The 23,323-nt window shown below is 37.8% G+C and overlaps 1 protein-coding gene and 1 long non-coding RNA gene across 2 annotated transcripts in view; one reads left to right on the top strand and one right to left on the bottom strand.

Moving 5' to 3' along the window:
- The window catches only part of KCTD8 (potassium channel tetramerization domain containing 8), a 273,035-nt gene that overhangs the window by 13,317 nt on the left and 236,395 nt on the right, over positions 1-23,323 (bottom strand). The window lies entirely within an intron of this gene.
- Positions 164-14,354, top strand: LOC110211498 (uncharacterized). Its single transcript, XR_002325419.2, has 3 exons — positions 164-338; positions 4,583-4,657; positions 14,252-14,354. It is a non-coding gene; the product is annotated as an uncharacterized LOC110211498 (long non-coding RNA).

Genomic DNA, 23,323 nt, shown 5'->3' with positions numbered 1-23,323 from the left:
TACTAGCATATAAAAAAAAGTGTTTGGAACTGAATACAGAAGATACTTCAGATTATTCCTGAGCATTGCAGATGGGCCTTATTGTGACACAATAATACCTCTTGGATTTTTTCCCTTGTATATAACCAAGCCTTCAGTTTCATGGGCTCCCAGTGCTGCACCTCAAATGTCTCTCCCCATTTTCTCATTCCTATGGTTTTGAATTTATCACTTATTTTCATTGTCGGTATGGTTTGGATTTTCTTCATCATTTGTAAAAGGATTCACCATCTCAAAATATCCTTCTTATTCTGAGGCACATTTGCCATGAGAACCTGATTTATCCAGCTTTCAAGTCTGTGAGTACAAATTTAGGATTGCTTATTCCCCGACTATAAAATGTTGCTACTAATACCTAGATGGTGCTTGGTGAGGATTAATGAGATATTGTCTGAACATGCAGAGTGTCTCGGGGAGGAAGAGTACTTTATAAATATAGAGGTGGAGGGGCTATTATAATATGCTATATAGAACAAATTTATACTAACATAAAAACATGCTGACAAAAAAATTATCTGGGCCTATTATAAAATACCAAGCAAATGCCTGAAGCCACAGTTAGAATCTGGTGATATCAAAGACGGGAGGGGTTGGGGAGTGGGGGATGGGGAAAGAGTTTCATAGAGAACAGGAGCAGTGAAGAATAGAAGACATTTCCAATATTCAGGAAACTTCACTGCCTGGTTTCCTAGTGTTACCAAGCTGGGTCCAACAATTGTCAGGGGAAGGTGCCTATTAGCTGAAATGCTAACTAATGTAGATAAGAATGAACTGTCATTTTACAGGCGATCTTTAAGAAATCTTAGCATCAGATGCTTTAAAGCCTGAAGTGGACTTCAGTGATCAACGCAGCCAATTCGTTCATTTTACAGTCAAAATCCAGAGCAGAGAAATGACTTGACCAAGACCCCACAGGATGGCACTTTCCTAAAGTCTGCTTTTGTGATTTATAAGAGTATACCCACTAGGCAGACTAGGTATACAAGTAGTGATGTCATTGTAATAAAAACAAAATATAAATAAACTTGGTAGTTAATTTTAGTCAAAAAGGCTCATTTCATCAGAAACCTGTATCATTAAAACTGATTAGCTTTGAAAATAGAAGGACCCTGGAGAGTAACTACTCTACCATTTCCTACTCAACGCTTAATATCTTTGAAGAGATAACTGCTGTCTATTGTCTAGCCTCTTTTTATACTTTCATTCCTGAGTAACTTCACTATTGTGTGGTATGGATCACTGACCACAGGACATGGAGTCAGGATTTCTACGTTCAAAACGTTACTCTGAAACTTAATAGTTTTGTGACCATATACAAGTCACTTAATCAGTTTTTTCATTTACTAAGGGATAATGATATTCTTCCTGTCACATAATTACATATTATCATTGCATCACAAAATACAATAGTATTTTTAGCTTCTCTACTGTTGAATTTTTTTTTCTCCATTTGTCCTACTTCTACCTCTAGAGATTAATAGAATAAGTCTAATCTTTATCTCACATGGAGGCTCTGTAAATAGAAGCAGACAGCAAATCTCAATCATCTCTGCTTCAGATTAAATATTCCTGGCTCCTTCAATCATTCCTCACAGGACATGCTACCTAGAAACTTTACCATCCCAGTCAACCTTCTGTGTACACATGCTAATTTGTCGCTGTCTCTCTTAAAATGTGGTACCCCAACCTAATTAATTTTCTAATGATTCTTCTCTAAATTGTCTGACTTCCATCTTTACTCATTCTGTCTGCATATACACAGTAGACATAATCCAGTCATGCAAACACCTCATCTGGGCAAATCTTTTATACATACATATATACCCAGATGGTTCTGGAAGAGAAAGTGAAGACGACTTTGCACAACCCTCCTTCACTAGTCCAATTCACTTGCAAGTCATGGCATCATCTCCCTGATGTCATGGTTCTTTTGAGAACAAAGGACAAAGCACAGCCTATGAATAGTACAAGCCACCCAATGGGGACCCAGCTGGCCAGTTCCAGTTGGGCAACTCCTTCGTTCCCTAATCATCCTCTCCCTACATGGGGTGTCATGCCTTTACATAAAGGTACTCTGCCCAAAGGAAGGTAAATTTTGACAGCTGAAGCCTACTTTGATATCGTGGGATTTATTGGCTAGATTTCTTTCTTAGAGACCATGCCTGAAATTCAATTTACTCTAGCTCTCATTGATTGGCCAATCATAACTCCCTGTCCAAGCACCACTTAATGGGTATTTTTTGGACCTTGATGGCTCAGAGTGAATGTAAACTGTAATTCTTTTTCTTCTGGCCACAAACAAACCTGAGGGTCTCTCCCTCCCAGTTTGAGTTTTTTGTTGTGCTTTTTCGTTGTTGAGTCAAGTTTTTGTTGTTTTGCTTCGTTTTGTTTTATTAAAATGGTCATCCCTTGTTTCACTTCTTAAAAAGCCCTAATCACTGAATGGGCATTGACTCAAGCACAATGAGAACTTGGAAAGACCTTAGCTTTAAAAGGCCAAGGTCTCCCACTGCACCCTGGGCCATCTCTGGATGTCCTGATCTATATCTGGTCAATGGACCCAGATGGCTCTGGAGGAAAAAGAGAGGCTGGTGACTTTGCACAACCCTCCCCCACTATAATCCAATTCACTTGCACTAACACAGGGCAAGCACTCACATGATGGTCAGAAAAAGTGATATAAGGGCACTCTTAAGTCTCTCTTAACTTTGGAATTGTGTGACATAGGAGACACTGGCACAGGACTGCCCAGCATGGTGTGCCCCCTATGAGCAAAACATAACTGAAGTAGCCCAAAAGAAGTGCTCGAGACACACAAATTTAGAAAATCCTCCACAAATGTTCATGTGGACTATTTGCGCCTGACCTGTGCTGGAGAATTCTGAGCTTGTATTGGTCTGATCAGCCACAGTCACATACACTGTAACTTGACTCTAATATGGTGGTCATCTCTAAGAATGAAGGACAACCACCAGTATGTGTCAGATGCCTATACAAATTTTTTCTCACTTTGTCCTGACAATAATCCTTGGAGGTGTTAAGGAAGACTGAGGTCACAAAGCTAGTAAGTATCTGAGGTGGGATTTGAACTCACATCTTTTTGACTCAAAAGCCCAGCACTATCACTGTGCCTCCTAGCTGGCAAGAGAGGCTTTGAATAAACTACTCAGGTATAGGAAAATTATACCAAATAATATTTATTGAGACCTACTATAAAAAAGAATTATGCTAGTCACCCATAAGAACTAATTTCTGAGTGTGGAAAAAAATCATGGAGTTTCAGACAGACCAGTAATATCATACTGCTTGGGTATGAGGGAAACAGAGAGCAGGGAACTGGTTAAGATATAAGCAGGTTGAGCTTTCTAATCAAGGGAATTAAACATAGAGTAGGAAAAAACCCTACAAGTGTTTTTAAAATCAAGGTGCCCTAAAGCCCAAAAATTTTATCAATGAATCTAAAAATATATCTGAGGAAGACTTCCTTCCAAAAGTAAAAATATTGAGGATAAGTTAAAATAATAGCTTTACTCAAGACATTGATCTTAGATTCATCAGTAATAATTAAAGATTAGACAAACTTTCCATATTGATTTTGCCTATGTTTCTTTCCCAGTGAAGAATTCTGCTAAAGTTTTATTTTTATTCTTACTGATCAAGCCAACCATAATTGGGTAGAAAATCACGTTATTTTCTTTGACTCCATCAGCTATACATCTGAGAAGTCTGTTTGAACCAAGAGGCATAACTATTGAAGCCCAAACCTGTGAAAGAGAGTAGAGAATGAGATAAGTGCCATGGGACCAGAGAAAGATGAACATTATGATTTTCAAAAGAAAGAAGAGAGTAGAACTTGCAAATTATACACTGGTGAATTTCACTTTAATCCCTGTCAAAATTCAGGAATTATTTATTAAACTGGTTTCTGCAAAGCACCTATAGAAGATGATAATGGTAAATAGCCTACATGGCTTTCTCAAATACAGGTTCTGTCAGGATAAGTTGAGAGAAAAACGGCAGATTGAATCACAGAATGTGTGTGCACATGGATACATCTTTGAATAATTTATTTTTTTTATTTCCATATATTAACATCTACCTCATGTCCCCTTATGTTATACAAAGACTTTCATTGTTTTCGTGTGTGTGTGTGTGTGTGTGTGTGTGTGTAGCAAGTAGACAGGGGTTTTTAATGCTGAGGTAAATACACAAAGAAGACATAAGGTCGGGGGATTAAGGATAGTAACCTTGTCTCTATTGCCTGTCTTTGCTCTGGTTCAAATGTGTTTCCACACAAAGTCAGAGAGGATCTTGGGAATTTCTAACACTAAGTCAAATAGATATCTAGGACAATGGACTGAGATTCAGTACCAGAAACAGGGAGTTAAAAGAAAAGAGTTAGTCTGGGAGCATCATTTCCAGCTTTTTCTTTGGGAAATGAGGCAATACCTTGGTAGAGTATAATGATTCATTACCTCTGGCTGTTTCAAAAGGACTATCATCCTTCACCTATTAAGACCATCTATTCATTACTGCATTCTAGAAGAGTGAGCCTGTATAGCCAACAGAGTGACTCTGAAGAGATGAAGGCCAGAGGCTTACAGGAAGGAGCTACCTGGTAAGTAATAATAAGTAGAGGAATGCATCTAGAAAACTGCTGAGACAGGATTCCCAAAAGACAATGGACATCTATGCCCCAACAATACTGTGGGTGTGTGAGTTGTCTTGCCCAGTTGTACAGCCTGGCTACAGGGTTTGGCCTTCGTGCTTGTGTCCCTTTGTGTATGTTTACTGGACTGGGGCACAAGTGGTGTGTTTGTCTGTGTTTGTGTGTTCACATACACTCCACCACTGGTAATGTGGGAGAGCATATCCCATGCATACACAGAGAGGGAATCTTTTCTTATCTCTTTATTTGCTATGCTGTTTGATTAAATGTGTCCTCTTTAAAGTAATGTGGCTCCTAAGTGTCTAGTAAAAGTAAAACACATTATGAGCTGTAGTACTGAGTGTATTTGAGAATATCTCAAACTAGAGGTAGCTTTTTAGGGGAGCCCATGTGTGAGAAGGGTTGTTCAGGAATACATGCAATAATGGATATTGGAAGTGGTTTAATGAGTAATTATTTATTTGAGGTCAACTTGGAAGGTGTCTTCAATGGAGTGTCCTAGCTAAGTGCAGTTTAACATTTTTACCAGTGATTTGTATAACGGCATAGATAAAATGCTTACCAAATTTGCAGATAACAGAAATCTGTGAAGGGCAGCCAACTCACTGGAAAACAGAATTAAGATTCAAAAAGATATTAACAGACTAGTATATTAACTTAAATCTGATAGGATGTAATCTAACAGGAACAAATATAATGTCTTATGCTTAGGTTCCAAAAAAAACCAACTTAAAATGTACAAACGGAAATTTTAGTGGCCTACTAGCTCAATGTGAGCATGATTTTAAGAAAAGAATAGGGTTCAGAAAAAGGAAAATGGTGCTTCCACTGTAATCTGCACTGATCAGATAACATCTGGAGTACTGTATGATTTGTGGATGACATGTTCAAAGAAGGATATTTGTGGTCTGAAACAAAGACTCAACCTTTTCTTTGTCAGTCTGATGAAGCCAATGGAGCCCATCTCAGAAAAAAAAAATGAAATGCATTAAAAATACATTGTAAAAGAAATTAATTATCTTAACACATGGTTCACAAAATGTTTTTAAAAGAAAGGAAAAAGAGAAATAATGGAGGGAGGGAAATAGTTCATGGATCCTAGGTTAAGAACTTCTGATTTAGAGGAACAGCTGAACTAGAAGAAAGACAAGGAGCAGCAGTGCAGTAGCCCAGCAAACGGGTCTCCCAGTGCCTCAGCAAAAACAGGGGGCCCCAGGCGGATTAGTATCCTGCGGCATTCATCTGAAAGGAGGTGAAGAAAACAACCTAAAGGCTTCCTAAAGCCCCGATCTTGCTGATTCCAACCCAACACCAGGTGAGCTGTAGGAGCCCTGAAGCCCAGGTGGTAGAGCAGGCAAACACCAACACCTGGACCTCTGAGTGCATCAGTGAGGGCAGGGGGAACTGGTGGAAACCAGCTCAGAAAACCACCAGGAGTCTCGCAATCCACCCAAAGGAATCTCCCGTGCATTAGCAGAAACAGGGAGAAAACACTGCAGGGGGCCCCAGGCAGATAAACATCCTGCAGCAGCCATCTAAAAGGAGCAGAAGAAAGCTAAAGGAAAGGAAAAGCAGGCAACCTAGAATTGCCTGAAAGTTCCAGCCTTGCTGATTCCAGCCCAACACTAGGTAAGCTGCCAGAAACCTACAGCCTCCAATTGCCAACATAAGAGGCCCCAGCACACAAAGCCAGTGACCAAGACCTAGGCTCCCAACACAAGAAGCTTGGGTCAGTACCCTCTGTTCCCCAGCAGGAGAGCTCAATCTCTTTAAAGGCCAGGGAATAAAGAAACACCATGAGTAAAAAGAAATGTACCATAGATTCATATTATGAGAAGAGTGAAGATCAAGACAGAAATTCTGAAGAGGACAACATTGTCAACAAACCCACATCTGCAACAACAAAAGGGAATATGAACTGGTCTGAAGCCCAAAAAGCCTTCTTAGAAGAGCTCAAGAAGGATTTTAATAGTCAAATGAGAGAGGTAAAAGAGTCCTTCAAAAATACAATTGGCCAGTTGGAAAAAAAAATACACTGAAGAAAACAAGTCCCTAAAAAACACAATTGGCCAGTTGAAGAAGGAAGTACAAAAACTAACAGAAGAAAACAATCTGTTAAAAACTAGAATTGGACAAATGGAAACTAATGTCTCTATGAGAGAGCAAGAATCAGTCAAACAGAAACAAAAAAATGAAAAAATGATGAAAATGTAAAATACCTCATCAGTAAAACAACCGACCTGGAAAATCGACTCAGGAGAGACAATTTAAAAATTATTGGACTACCTGAAAATCATGATGAAAAAAAGAGCCTGGACAGTATCTTTCAGGAAATCATAAAGGAAAACTGCCCAGAAGTCCTAGAACCAGAAGGGAAAATAACCATAGAAAGAATCCACTGATCACCACCTGAAAGAGATCCCAAATTGACAATGCCAAGAAATATAATAGCAAAATTCCAAAATTACCAGATGAAAGAGAAGGTGCTGCAAGCAGCCAGAAAGAAAGAATTTAAATATCATGGAACCACAGTCAGGATTACACAGGACCTTGCAGCTTCTACATTAAAAGACCGCAGGGCATGGAACATGATATTCTGTAAGGCAAAGGAGCTTGGAATGCAGCCAAGGATCAATTACCCAGCAAAAATGAGCATCATTTTTCAAGGGAGGAGGTGGATATTCAACGAAATAGGAGACTTCCAAACTTTCCTGATAAAAAGACCAGAGCTCAACAAAAAATTTGATCTTCAAGTACAGGACTCAAGAAGGACTTAAAAAGGTAAATGGGACAGAAGGATACAATATGTTGTTAATAAGGGGGGGGTGTTTAAACCCCTACAAGGGAATATGAGACTTGCAACCCTTGAGAACTGTATTGTTATTACACCTTGTTAAAGGAGTATACATAAAGAGGGTGGATATTAGTTGACTTTGATGTAATGATAAAAAAAAATCTAATCAAGTGGGTTAAATGGATCCAAATAAGTGGATCAATCTAATCTTAGAAAAGGTACTGAGAAAGGAGGAGGCAGACAAGGGTAAATTACATTACAGGAAAAGACACAAAATCCTATTACAGCAGAGGGAAAGAAGGGGGGGAGCATTGTTTGAACCTTACTCTCATCAGATTAGGCTCAAGAAGGGCATAATATAATCAGTTAGGTATAGAAATCTAACTTGCCCTATAGGCAGTAGGAGGGAAAAGGGAAAGAAAAGGGAGGGGGGAAAGAAGGGAGGGAAGCAGCAGTAAGACTAAAGGGGAAGAAAAGGGAAAGGGATAATAAAAGGGGGAAGGGACTGAAGGAGGCGGTGGTCAAAAGCAAAACACTAGTGAAGGGGAAAGGAAAAAGGAGAAAGAAAAGCATAAATGGGGGAAAGGATGGAGAAAAAAACACAGATAGTAATCATAACTGTGAATGTGAATGGATGAACTCTCCCATAAAATGGAAACGGATTGCAGAATGGATTAAAAACCATAAACCTACAATATGTTGTTTACAGGAAACACATTTGAAAAAGAGTGACACACACAGGGTAAAGGTAAAAGGCTGGAGCAGAATATATTATACATCAGCTGAAGTATCTCTGATCTCTGATAAAGCAAAAGCAAAAATAGATCTAATCAAAAGAGATAAGGAAGGAAACTACATCCTGCTAAAAGGCACCATAGACAATGAAATAATATTACATGAAACTGAAAAGTTTTTGCACAAACAAAGCCAATGCAACTAAGATTAGAAGGAAGGTAGAAAATTGGGAAAGAATTTTTATAACCAGTCTTTCTGATAAAGGCCTCATTTCTAAAATATATAGAGAATTAAGACAAATTTATAAGAACACAAGCCATTCCCCAATTGATAAATGGTCAAAGGATATGAACAGACAGTTCTCAGATGAAGAAATTAAAGCCATCTATAGTCATATGAAAAAATGCTCTAAATCATTATTGATTAGAGAAATGCAAATCAAAACAACTCTGAGGTACCACATCACACCTATCAGATTGGCCAACATGACAAAACAGGAAAATGATAAATGTTGGAGAGGATGTGGGAAAATTGGAACACTAATACATTGTTGGTGGAGTTGTGAAATGATCCAACCATTTTGGAGAACAATTTGGAACTATGCCCAAAGGGATACAAAAATGTGCATACCCTTTGATCCAGCAATAGCACTTCTAGGGCTATATCCCAAAGAGATCAAACAAATGGGAAAAGGACCCACATGTACAAAAATATACATAGCAGCTCTTTTTGTGGTGGCAAAGAATTGGAAATTGAGAGAATGCCCATCAATTGGGGAATGGCTGAGCAAGTTGTGGTATATGAATGTAATGGAATACTATTGTGCTAGAAGAAATGATGAACAGGCTGACTTCAGAAAAACCTGGGAAGACTTATATGGTCTGATGCTGAGTGAAGTGAGCAGAACCAAGAGGACTTTGTACACAACAGCAGCCACGTTATGCAATGACTAAGAATGTTAAACTGAACCGTTCTCAGCATTATGAGGATCTAAGACATCTCCAGAGGACTCGGGAAGGAAAATGCTGTCCACATCCAAAGAAAGAACTAGAGAAGTCGAATCACTCTCACTTATTTTTACCTTCTGTTGAGTTTTGTTTCATCTTTCTGATGGGTCCTCATATTGGTTTTAATTTTTACTTACAACTTCACTAATGTGAAAATATGTTTAATAGGAATGTAAACGTATAGCCTTTATCAGATTGTGCACTGTCTTGGGGGGGGGAAGGGAGAAAAATTTTCAACTCAAAAGCATATGGAAAAAAAAAATTAAAAAAAAATTTCCATGTTGCCAGAAGGAGAAGGAGAAAGAGAAATAAAGAAAAAAATTATTTAAAAAAAACCTTCTGATTTAGAGAAATTCTAAAGGATGGCAGGGATGATAAAGTACATCAAGACCAAGTGGATCACTTCAAGGAACTAGAGATGTTTATTCTGGAGAAGAGAGGATTCCTTAGAGTTTATCTAGTTCAATGCCCCCATGCTACACATGAGGAAACTGTTTCCCCTCAGCTGGGAGTGTGGGAAAAATGAATGGCTACTGAAAAGCCAAGTTTATGGTAGATATTGGGAAAAATCTCCTAACAAAGTAGTCCAAAAGCAGAGAAAATTGTCTTAGGAGATAGTGCATCTCCCCTCATTTGACTTCATTTGAGGTCTTTAAGCCAAGGCTAGATGATCACTTCCTTTAAATGCTATTAAAGAGAGTCCTGTTAAAAAAACAGATTAGATTCCATGTACTTCAGTTCCTCCTCACTCACTGTTGTTCTATCAAGCAATTCCCAATTTACATTAAATATGCTGACATTACCTAAGTAAAAAGTAAAATTTAAGAGAAATTGTCTATCTAAAATTTCATCTGTAACAACTGTTCACAACTAGTGCTTACTTATAAGATGCTCCATATCCAATATTTCATTCAATTTTTATGATACCCTTGGTAGGTGACTATTCTAAGTACAATTAGGTCCCAATTAGTCCAAACGAAGAATCTCATGAAGTAGCCTCATGTATTTGAGTTGGTAGTATTGGAAATTATAATCAGGCAAATTGATAATTGGTTCCAGTCCAATGGGGCCATGAAATATAAATTTGAATAACACCACCACTTTACCCTAATGGGACCTAGCTGTATCCTCCCTTCAATCCCCATTTCACAGAAAAGAAATTGATGTCAAGAAAGGTGAAATGATTTGCTCAACTCCATACAGTTTTGCCAAGTAATAGACCTTGGATTCACACCCAGGCTCATTGACTCTAAATTCAGTAATCTTTTCACTCTACCAGGCTACCTCCTGGGCTGCATCTTTATAGAATGCTTAAATATGCGTAGTGAGAACAAAAAGGGATGTGAACAGGGAGAAGTAGAACCCTTGGTGTGTTACTCTGTGGATTCAAGAGCCGAAATAGGCTGCCATTTGCAGACTACTGAAATTAAAATTGTGTTATGTGGCACCTTTAAAACTGACCCTTTGAATGACGTGTACCTCTTGATCAGCAATGATTCTGTCATAGGTCCAGGAATTTCTGCTGAGAGCTTTCAGTGCCTAATTAAATAATGAGCAAATCTTGTCAGAGCTGTGATGCCTTGAACTTTACATGTCACCACAGAGTGAACTATAGTCCAAACCTAATATTTCAACAGTGGCAGTAACATCAATCTCCTGTTCTGATATTATAGTCTTGTGCATTGAATATGAAGAATTGTGATATGATAGTAATGGGGCCATTACGCGATGAGAAGACCTTATCTTATTGGTAACATTTTATCTGTAGATCAATCAAAATGCCTATTTCAGGGCACAGCTTGCACTTTAAATTTTTTTCTGGTAAACTCTTCTCAATTACAAGATATAGCTTTGATATAAAAAGCACTAATGTAAAAAAAACATGTAATTTAAGCAGCATTCGTAATAGAATATGCTGTCAGTGTGATGTACCTTCAATAACTCTACATGTGGTGCTAAGAGCACAGGATTCAAATGAATGAATTCTTCGCTTTTAGTCCTATGTAGCTCATATAAAAATAATCTACGTGTGTTCTTGCTATTAACATCACAAAAGACTAACAGAATTATTTGCTATTTGGATAAGAAAGTCAAATACAGGGCAGCCTCATGTAATTTAGGGGATTCATTATACTACCATCATTGATGTATATTGGAGCACTGCCTGGATGCATTGCTACCACTGCTTATGGAAAGGGTATGTCAATTATGAATTCACCTGTAACTCACTAACCACCCCTGTGCCTTTCCAGGACAAATACAACTTATCTGACTATCACTCCTATTTGTTGTCTTCCCACCTGCGCATTGGAATGTAGAATCCTTGATAGCAATGAATATTTCACTGTTTTAGATGTATCCACAGAACTTAGTGGGGGAAGAGAGAGGAATAAGCATTTATATAGCATCTACTATGTGCTAAACTTTTTACAAATATATATGTATATGTAAGTATATATGTGTGTATGTGTGTAGATATGTATACATATATGCATATGTATGCACGCATGTAATTTAGTGAACGTTTAATAAACTGTATTCATTCAAGGCATTGAAAGATAAAAATTATGCTGATGCATTCTGAAATGGAAAACAATTTGGAATCTAAGAAATTAGAGAATTTAAATCAATAAAATGATATGTTCATTTGCAACATATCATAGAGAGTGCATAGAGAGCTTACCTCAAAACTATGAAGACCTGGGCCTGTTTCACCTCTTCTGAATAACAGATGAAACTAAGCAAAAGTCACTTACCTTCTCAGTGACTCAAGCAACTGTACAAGAGTAAAGATTGCCAAGAAAATGCCAATCTTAATTGGTAAATGGAATTTCCTCACTGAGAACTCCCCACAGTAATGAAATCAGACTAACAGTAAAACCAAACCAACAAATATTAAGTGCAGTTCTCTTAACGACCACATGCTTCTTCCTGAACAAAGGTCTGCCTTTAAAAACAATAGAAGATATTATATGGTTATGAGTCAAGGAACAACACGCCTGGAATACTTCCATTGGGGGATAACCAGAGATCAATGCAGATGTGCATGATGCATATGAGCCGGCCTCAATTCATTTCAAATAAAGAATCATGTAGAAATAGAATATGACTGGAGCAGAAGTTAAGCCAGCATTCTGGCAAAAGCAAGGGTGAGAGCCTGAGTATTTGATATCAATAAAATGTTGAGACCTAGTGGAGGACTTCCAGCACATTAGGATAGGAGGAAAAATCCCAGTGGGTTTATAGAAAGACATATACAAGAGTCTCCCAGGTACAATATGCTGTACATCATTGGAGGGAATAACCACGTCGATGAGATTGCAGGGCACTGTACTAGTGGGTTCAAGGACGAGTAAAATATAGCTATACTCTCAAGGTATAGTCAAGTAGAGAAGATGTCATGAACATACACAAATAATTACAATGTAGAGAATTCATGCAAAGGAGATGTTTACAAAAGCGCTATGAGAAAGCACTCTCAGGGATAAATAGATCCCTTCCAGTGGGAGGCATCAGGGAAGGCTTTTGGGAGGAGACTGAATAATAGCTATAGCAACAATATTAAAAATGCTAGCATTTGCATAGTACTTTAAGGTTTGCAAAGTGTTTTTGATAAATTAATGCATTTCATTCTCACAACAACCCTGTGAAGTACATATTATCATCATCACAATTTTACAGATTAAGAAATTGAAGACCAGAAAGGTTAAGCAACTTGGCCAAGGTTACACAACCAGAGAGTGTCTGAGGCAAGATTTCAACCCAATTCATGCTGACTGTCTAGGTCCTGCACGATATCCGATGTACCACCTAACTGCCTATTTGAGATGGGGCTTGAAGGAAGGGTAAAATCTCTGTAGTCAGGGGCAAGTAATTTCTTCTGGCCAGGGCACTTGCTTCGAAGTGAAGCTAACACTCTGGTTTCTTCTGGTGGCCCCAAGATTGGGCAACCTCCAATGAAATATGTGTCATGGCACCCTGTGAAAGAGTAAAGCATCGAAGAGGATTGGGCACTGAGCAGAAAAAGCCTTCCACTCTGTGGGTACTAGAGGGAAAACAAAGTCTACTCTCAGTCTCTTCCTTTCTTTTGAGCCATGTAGCTTGGAATCTCCCTTGCCTCCCTCCCAGTGAGATATTGAAAGGAATTCTCCTTCCCCTTCCTATAGCCAGCAACTACCTACACATGGCAATGAGCACATGAGACTAGACCTATGTTCCCTGGTTCCCTCTACTGCTTTGGATTGCTTTCCTTAAGCACATGTTACAGGATAGCTACTTTGGGTTTTCAAGGATTTCTGGGTTCTTTAGTTGTGCCAGCTGCCCTTCAGGAATTGCTCCTTATACTTACTGCAACTGATGCCCTGGCCTGAAAATATGGACCTTGAGTTGTTCTGCCAGTGCAAAGCCAAACTGAGTAGGAAAGAGCTGTTCAGCAGTCCCACAGAGTGTTTCAGGTTTTGACGTTCTTAATATCAATTTCCTGGGAAAGGATAATAGGAGTGAAGGGTAATTGAATAACATTTTAAGTATCTGTCAAGATGTACTTTATGTGTCTTTTGTGTTTCATGCAGTTCATTTGAAATCGAGTACCTCTTTTTCTTTTTACTTTAACTGAGTACCATTCTACAGTATAATGGACCCTTGTCAATGCCTTTAAAAGAGAGCCCAGCCTAAGTTTTGTTTAAGAAATTATACCCAGAGGTCTACTTTGGGGTACCAGGGAGGGCTTGGAGTATTGAACCAGAGATAAAAAAGGAAAAAGGCTGAGCCCTTTCTTTAGATTCCAGGCATCCCCAGAACTAAGGCCCCTTGGAAAAGTATAGACTCATGGGGCTTTTCAATAGGATCAGAGAGCTAGAGCTACAAGGGACCATAGATATTGTGTCTGGTTCATTCCCCTTATTTTACTGATGAGGAACCTCAGGTTGAATGAGATAAAGTTACTTGGATTTGAACCCTGGCTTACTGACTTTAAAGCCAATATTCTTTCCATTGTACCCACATCAGGCATAGGTGACAAAACAAACAAAGGCATAGAAGAAGGGAAGAATGTGATTGATATAACTTCACTGGAGCATACAATATGTGAGGGGAAGAAAATGTGACAAATCTAGAAAGGTAGGTTGGAGGGCCCTGAACGCCAGACTAGGGAGACTGCAGGTAATGATTTTGAGGGAGTAACATGATGAGCACAGTGCATGTGGAAGATTCACTGCAATGTGAAAGATGGTTTGGAGAAGAACGGGTATTTTTTGCCAGTGTAGAGGAGACCTAAGCATAGAATTTCTTGGGCTTCCCTCTCATCCTGAGAGATCCCCTACCAGATCTTGTCCTTTGAGTCAGTCCTCCCCAAAGCTCTTCATTTCTTTTTATTCATGAGGGCTTTGTCCTCATGAAATAGAGATCTGTTTCCCATTGTGGAAGAAATACGCATACTGATCTCTTCTGTCTTTTTATACTGACCACAGAAGCACCTTGAAGACCAGGGTCATTGATGATAGATTTTCCACTTCAGCAACAAAACTCTAGTATGTTAATTTACATCTCAAATTCAGCTCCATGAAGGATTTCTCTATCTTAAGCCATCACCTTCCTCGGTTACACTATGTCATTTCCTCACAGTACAGGTGCAGAACTAAGTCCCTGTATGGCAGGGTCCATGTCCTATTCTTCAGTAACCAGCACAGTGTCCTCTACTGAGACAATGCCAATGAGTTAGTCAATAATATAAACACTGGGAATATAAAGAGAGGCAAAAAACAATCCCTGTTTTTGAAGAGCTCATTATCTAATGGGGGAAGACAATACATAAACAACTATGTACAAATAAGCTACATAACAGGATAAATAGGAAATAATAAACAGAGGGAAGACACTAGAATTAAGAGGGATTGAGAAAGGCTTCCAACAGAAAGTAGGATTTTGATTAGGAAGTGAAGGAAGTCAGGAGGGAGAGCATTTCAGGTAGAGGAAAAACCAGAGTTCAATATAGAATAATAGCTTTTTCTAGATGAAAATGAAGATCACATAGCAGCTAGTTTGGCCCTCTCTTTTTCTAGGACCTAGGAGGCACAGAGACACTAAGTGACATGTCCCAGGTAATACAGTTAGGGTGCAAAAGATCCAAGATTATGACCCTAATATCCAGTTAATTCAGTGCTCTTTTCATCATACTACACTGAATTCCTGTGCATGAAGATAAAGCAGATAATGAAACTGTTGGGGGCAGGGGGACTGCATAGATAGATAGATAGATAGATAGATAGATAGATAGATAGATAGATAGATAGATACACACACATATGTATATGTGTGTGTGTGTGTTTCAAGTGAGAAGGGAATGAGTATATGAGGGATAGATACATGTACATATTCACATGTATATAAATGATGAGCAAGGTAAAGACAAAAGTATGCAATGAAATTTTGAGTCAGGAAGGCAGAGAGACTCCATAAATACTATATTCTTTTGTGACATGGTGCCATTCATGGTCTTTGGATCCCCACCCCCCTCCCTTTTCCTGAAGCTTTGACAATGCATTTGGTGATTATTAAGCAGTCCATACAAAGTGGGATAGGGAATAGCTGTTTAATTTAGATTTGAAGGTAACTGAGGAATCTGGCTGGGTTTTGCCTTTATAAGCCACCTTGCGGTAAGTCTGCTAAGAATATGGAAAAATACTGTCTGATGATGAACTATTCAAGGATGTTACTTTCTTTGGGGGTTGGAGTGAAATATGGAAATAAAAGTGTGATACATTGGTTCACATATAGAAATAAAAATTCTTGTTTTAGATGTACATGTGGGGTATTCCAAAAGTCTTAGCACAATTTTAAGCTTTAATACCTTCAGAAGAATAAACATTGCAAACTTTAAAAAATCATTTGAAAGTTTAATTATTTCAATTCTTTATACTTATTTAGTTCTTAATAGTAAATTTTAATTTAAAAATGGAGCACTCTGTCATGCAATACATGTGTGACAGTTTCTAGATGATGCTTAGAATGGTGGATCCCTCTTGCTTGGCCAGCTCAAATACCTGATTCATCTCTATTAGACTTTTTCATGTGGAGTCACATCAAAACCTCATTCTATGCATAATCTTAAGGTTAGGACTATGAATACAATTCTTTGAGTCACTGAGCAGCAGCCAATGAAAGTTTATATAAAGTTTAAAAATCAACTAAAATGTTGAAATGCAGAAGATGGTGGTTAGATTGAATTTTAATAAGAAACTTGTCAATATTAGAAAACCTAAATAATAAACTTTTCAAATGTTTTTGTAAGTTTGTAGCATTTATATCACTGAAGTTATTAAAGATTAAAACTGCACTATAAGATTTTGGGGACATGGCTGGCAAGTCATAGACCAAAATTTCATTCCCTAGTCACCATTCCCCTGCATGTATCAGTTCCCCCAACTATAAGGTAGATTCCATGAGGAAAAGGATTTTATGTATTATTTTTGTATCTGTAGTCCAACATAACACTATGCCAAGTACATGGTAGGCATATTAAATGATTTTTTTCATTCATTTATTCATTGATTTATCTCTCTTTTTCTGTAGTGTCTTCAGTTTCTTCCTTTCAGATGACTCCTTGCCCTCTGCCTACAAACAGGAATAGACACCCTTCACCCTAATATGAAACAAATCACAAGAAATCCTTTCTTATTTCCCAAGATCCTGAAAAGTTTAACTACCATCTTCTTTCCTTCCTTTCACCAATTTTATTGAAATAGTAATATGCCATCATATTTACTCCAATTACTCAAGCCTTATAATCTTTCTTTAGCTCCCCTCATTCTACTGAAAATTGCCAATGCTCTGTGTCACCAAATCAAATGGTTCTTTTTAAAATTTCCATTACATTAGCATTCACTATGTTGCCATCACTTCAGATCTCTTAGCATCCATAATGCCACAGCTCTTCTATCTCTCTATCAATTCCTAGAAATAGGAAAGGAAGCATCACAGAAGCTACGAGATGTTCAGTCAAAGGGGGGGGGAGAGAAAGAAAAGGGGGGGAGAGGGAGGGAGAGAGAGAGAGAAAGAAAAAACTAATGCAGCCAGTAGCTTCAAAAAATTTCTTTCCCTAAGTCCTTCTGTTCTCTCTCTTCCAATAAACTAGAATTTCAAAGATTATTTTGATCAGAAATTGTACCAGACAACCTTTTGCATCTGTAGAATCATTCTTTCATTTCACCAATTAATGTTTTTCAGGTAATTTCTAAGAACATTTATTTGTCTGCAAAGGAGAGAATACCAAGCGTCAGAAGACCTGGATTTTAATTCCGGTTCCTGTGAGCTGGACGTTCCTTGAAAAACCACCACCTTTCTAGTCTTCCCAATTATTCCATCTTTTAAATGGCTACAATTCTACCTGTCTGACCAGCTTCACAGGGGTGTTGTGAGGAAATCATTCTGTAAACCTGAAATTTAGTGTAATAGAAACATAAGGAGTAATTATTGATATTTTGTTATTATCACTACTATTCTTAACAGCAAACTACTCATGACAGAATGTTGGAAAAACAAACAGTCGCTATCTTACCTGTTCAGTGTTTCAATTTCTCAGCTAAGCCTGGAATGGCATATTCAGTCCCCTTGTACTAGGATTTTTCTTAATTTTCCTTTCAGAGAAAATAAGGCATGAAATAAAAAAGTATGGGGAGTCTCCTGCACCTTTATTGCCTTGGTTTCTGTCTTCCTCACCTTCCTTTGCTTCTGGAACTCAGGGCCTTCTTAATGATTTATTTCCCATCTCTCCCACCCCTAAGGAAGAGGCTGTTTATTAGGATATAGCTATCCCATAACACAGTGATACTGTTTTGGAATAAAAGAGAAAACAGTCCTTAGAAATAGGTAACAGTATTATTTCCTATCTTAGAAATCAGCCAAATAAGATACAGTAATTATCACTATACAATTTTCTTGTCTCCACAGAAATAGCGTTTCTGGTTATTACTATAGTTGTAATAGTGATTGTATCAGTGTTTAACCAAAGGCAGCACGAGAAAGTTTTATTTTTTTTTACTAAGTCAAACCTAATTTACACCCCTCCCCCTCTTATATTTTCCCTGTGTATACTGGTACAGTGGAGGACCAGTAAGCAGGTGAAGTAATTATCTGGGAACTCTGACATAGAGACCATCAGAGGACTGCAACATTACCAAAATGTGTCTTAATAAGTAGCCACTTAATCCACACCTAAACTTTTTATTGCTACTGCCATAAAATTATGCCTTCCCCTAATTAGGACTCTCATGTCAAACTCCCAGATAGAATTTCAAGCTGTATCAACACCATCAAATGCAAAATGACCCTGAATTGGAAGTGTGATACAGGGCTCAGACGCTCCAAAAACACAAACTTTACAAACATTCCACTTTGAAAGGGACATTTTTTGAATCATACTCCACCAGAATGGGATAATTAGACTGTAGTTAGGGAGGTATTATACTCTCTGAAAGCTATCACCATGATGTACTTTACCAGCCACTGGATTCATTTATCTTCCTGTCACGTTGCTGACCATCCCCTCCCTAAGTAAATAGTGTAACCACTCAGTAAACCAAAACTGGAGCTGTCATAATCAGTATTAGATACAAAGATGGGAATTAGAGTGCATTTATAAAATGTTTTCCAGCCCTGGGATGACATCTGATTGCTCCTTGGCTGTGTGTGTGTGTGTGTGTGTGTGTGTGTGTGTGTGTGTGTGTGTGTATATATATATATATATGTATATATATATATATATATATATATATACATATGTATATACACATATATATATATACATATGTATATATATATATATGTATATACACATATATATACACGTATATATACATATATATATATATACATATATATACATATGCATATATATGTATATATATGTATATATATATATTTTAATTATGATCTGACAGAGAGAAGAAAGGCTTGAGGAAATTGTGGACAGTCCTGGTATCTGTCTTAGCAATAAAATAGAAAAAAAATTAGAATTTCTTTCATCAAGATTTTCTTTTTTGCAAATACATGTTAATTTTTTAAAAAAGTAATGTGCCATGAGTCTTTTGTGTTGAGGTGCCAAAAATAGGTGAATGAAATCAATAGGACTGAAACATGATCAATCTGGAATCCTGGATCTTTTTTTTTTCTAGGCAACAGGCAATAATATTTAATGACCTGGTAAAATGGAGCTTTGTGTAAGCTTTTTTAAAATGCAAGCACAGCAGGATTTGCTTTAGAGCTGATTCTTACCCAAGGAAGAGCAAAGATGACAGATGTGTTGGGCAGAGGTATTTAATGAAGTGATGCAAGTTTCAGGATTTCCCATCAAAGTGATGATAACCATCGAAGAATACAGGAATCAAATGAGATTTTTATGTATTTGTATTCAACTGTGAAGTTGGTTTCTAGGACCCTTCTGGAAAATGATATGGTGATAGAAATGAGAGGTATAGGAAAATATGGTGTATATGAGGAAAGGTACATGGTTTCAGCTTCTATGAATTTCCATCACTGTGATTATCAAGCAACAAATATTTTATTAAAGGCCTTCTACTAAATCTAACAATAATTTATTAAATTCTTATCATGAGAAAGGCATTGTGCTAAGTACTAGTGACAAAGGCAGGGGGGAGGGCAGCAGAAAACTAAAAAACAAAAACAGTTCCTGTCTTAAAAGAGACAACATATAAATGGATATTTGTATGTTGTATGAAAATTTGAGGAAGCAAAGAACACTAACAACTTGTGAGAATTCAAAAAGGTTTCCTATGGTTGGTGGCCCATGAACTGAAGTTTAATGAAGAGAAGTAAAGTAAGACAAGCCTAGAAAAGTAGGTAGGCTGGAGACAGATTATGAAGAGCTTTAAATGCCAGTCTGGAAAGTTCATATTTTATGCTTGAGACAAGAGGGGCCTTTCAAAAGTGTTTGATTGGGGGAATGAGATGATCAGACTGGTACACTTGAGAAATGACAAGTAGTTCAGATAAGGGCCTGTAGCAACAGAACAGGTAAGAGGTAATGAAGGTCTGAACTAGGGTAGTGGCCACATGTGTGGAAAGGCAAGAATAGATGTAGGATTATGTTGTGAATGTACAACAGACAATTCTTGACAACCTAATAAATATGGCCAGGGGTTGGGTGGGAAAGTTGAGGATAGGGATCTACATCCTTGTGCTAGATGCTGATGGGGGGGAGGGGAGAACACAAGAAAAGTAGAAGATGCAATAATTGTCTTCCAAGAGGATTTTGCTCTGGTCAAAGATATTAGACATAACCAAATACTAAGGCATGGATTGTAACTATAAATGGGAGTTTGATATGCTTTGAACTTTTATGGAAAGATGGGAATGAGCATGACATGGGATTGGGGAGATTAAGGATTCATACTGGGAAATAGTGGAAAATAAGGAGACAGTGGTGTTAAGTGACTATGATTAAGATATAGTAGGATAAAAACAGTATTTCAGGAAGATTAATAGGGCAGCTGAGTAGAGAAAGAGAGTGGAGTCGGTGAAACCATTCGAGATGCTACCACAATACCCATCGAGAAGAGATGGGTTGAGGTCCTATTGTGCAGTGGTGGGTGTGGAGAGGGACAAACCCTACAGACACTGTAATGGAAAAATTAAGAAGACATGATGGCTGACTGTCTACAAGTGAAAGAGAAGGATTAAAAAATACTACAAGGGAGTAGAATAGTAATGCTGAGGAAAGAAATAAAAAAATGCAAATGTTGTTATAGGAAGTACTGGTTTGGGAAGAGAGGTATTTAATTTTAGATATAATACAGTTGTTGAACCCACAGTTTCCCAAACTCCTTTTCTCTTTATTCCCAAGAATATTCCACTATACTCAGAAAAATGTTGTAGCTTGCTATAATATCAATAATATCTACCACAGTTCCTCTCTCCAACTCCCAACAGAGTTAGGAAAAGGCAACAAAACCAGGATTCAACTGGACAGATGTGGGACAAAGCTCAAGCTGTGCCTCCCTTGAGCAATCTCCTTGCTATGTTAGGACAAAGTAAACATTTTTTTTACTAAGCGTTCAGTGATTTATGACTGATTCATTCTGTCCCAAGATTGAATACAAACTAACAGAGGGCCAACATCAGGCCCATCCAAACACGATCCATGTAGGGAATCATTTGAAAACTATATTTTCCTTCAAAGTATTTTTATCAATCAATGATGGATTGAATATTGACTGAGGACCAGTTCAGTTAAGAGAGAGGTTCCTCACTAGGTAGACCAATAAGATCATGTAATTTCCTGTCACAGCAATATTCAGACACCTTCCAAGCTAAAGAAAGACTGTGGGTGGCATAGGGGGAGAGAACACAGTTAAACAATAGATCTTTGAAGTACATAGTGAAACATCCCTGTCATCCAACAATAACTACTCTCCCAATCCCTGCATCTGCTCCGCATTGAAACAGTGCTGATTATAACCTTATTTTTAACAGCATCCAATTATTCAATAAGGCATGTGCTTTGGAAAGTACAATAAATGATCCTTCCAAGTGATTGCAGAAATGCACTAAACTGCCTGCTAGTGGCCAGAAAAAAAAAAAGTCGAATTCACTACACAGAATCCTCTAGTTACTATTTGAGAATAGCTTAAGCTTGGTTGGAAAAAAATGCCAAAACGAAGTGTTTTCTTTCTTTGTCTTTCATTTCTACTCTGTTTTAGACAGTGATTCTGTTTTGAAAGCAAGCAACAGATGTACTAGAAAATATGGTTTCCTTAACTACTAAAAAGGGAAACGATATTTTCCTCTCAAAGCCATACTTTAAACTCTACTGTGAAGTCCAGGTTATGTATATAAAGTCAGATTTAAGCAGTAAAACTCAATACAAGTTCAAGATTTATTGTTGTTATTATCATTATTATTATATTTTGAAAGTACATCGTTAGTGTCAATGCCCAGAGAAATCTCCTATGGCAGGGATAGGTAAAAGACTTCTCCGAGGTCATATTGGGAATTGGTGATATACCTGGTTATTGTCCTTGAATTTACAGTAGCACTAAAGAAGAATATTATGCGTAGAACCTGAAAAAGAATTTTTTTCATCTACCTTTCTCACTGTCTCATTTGCTTTCAAACACCTTGAAAAACTATAGAGCTATAAATAGGATTTTTTTTCACCTGAGGCAAAAAACAATTGAAGACAGGGAAAATGAGAGCAAGGGGGAGGCAGAAATAGATAGGTCAGTGCAATCAGGTCTCTCTCAAAGTTCACCTCTTTGCCCTTCAGGGTTTAAGGGAATTGCAAGCCCTTAGGGAAAAGGTACCAAAGGGGCAGAAACCCAGAGGAAGTTATACCATACAGTGTGGACTGGCAGAGGTTTGCCAGGGTAGTGATTGCCAAAGAGAGGAATGCTCTCTCTTGATGAAGAATTTCAACTGTGTCCCCCAAATCAGGCAGAGGAAGTGCACCTATTGGCACCTTATACAAGTCCCCTTCATTCAGGGCTACTCATAGCTCTAAAATTATAATTTAATATGACAGAGAAAAATAAGATACTAAATATTTGTTTAAAATCCACATATTTAGAAATAAAGTTAATGTCCATATTAATATGAAGTCTTATCTATATCTATATATACATATACATATACATATGTATATACATACACACACACAAACACACACGTATATGCCAATAAGAATATGTTAGGTAGGTAAGGGGATGAAGTGGGATCCTGCACACCCCAGGGCTCATACGACTGTGTCATGAGTATAAGAGAGCTAAGTAATCTTAAAAGGGTGTGCAGCTGGAACACACCAGAGCACAGCTGCCAAGGACAAAATAAGGATGATTTTCTGGCTGATTCTGCTCCTGCCCATCACTAAAGAGGGGGAAAAAAAGGCATTTCCAATTTAAGATGAACTTAATTTTCCCCTCTTTTGCAAGCCATGCAAGAGACCAAAAGTTACCAGACTCTTTGTCTCTGCAATGAGGAAAAGTCTTAGACAGAGCTGTAAGTAGTTATTTTTGCTTCTGGAGAAAGCAACAATTTTTTTATGCAAATTCATTTGAGGGAGGGGAGACA

This window comes from Phascolarctos cinereus, unplaced genomic scaffold (assembly GCF_003287225.1).
Source record: "Phascolarctos cinereus isolate Bilbo 61053 unplaced genomic scaffold, phaCin_HiC Scaffold_9;HRSCAF=440, whole genome shotgun sequence".
Taxonomy (NCBI): domain Eukaryota; kingdom Metazoa; phylum Chordata; class Mammalia; order Diprotodontia; family Phascolarctidae; genus Phascolarctos; species Phascolarctos cinereus.
Note: the sequence above shows the minus strand (reverse complement) of the source record. Positions and strands in the feature narration are given on the sequence as shown.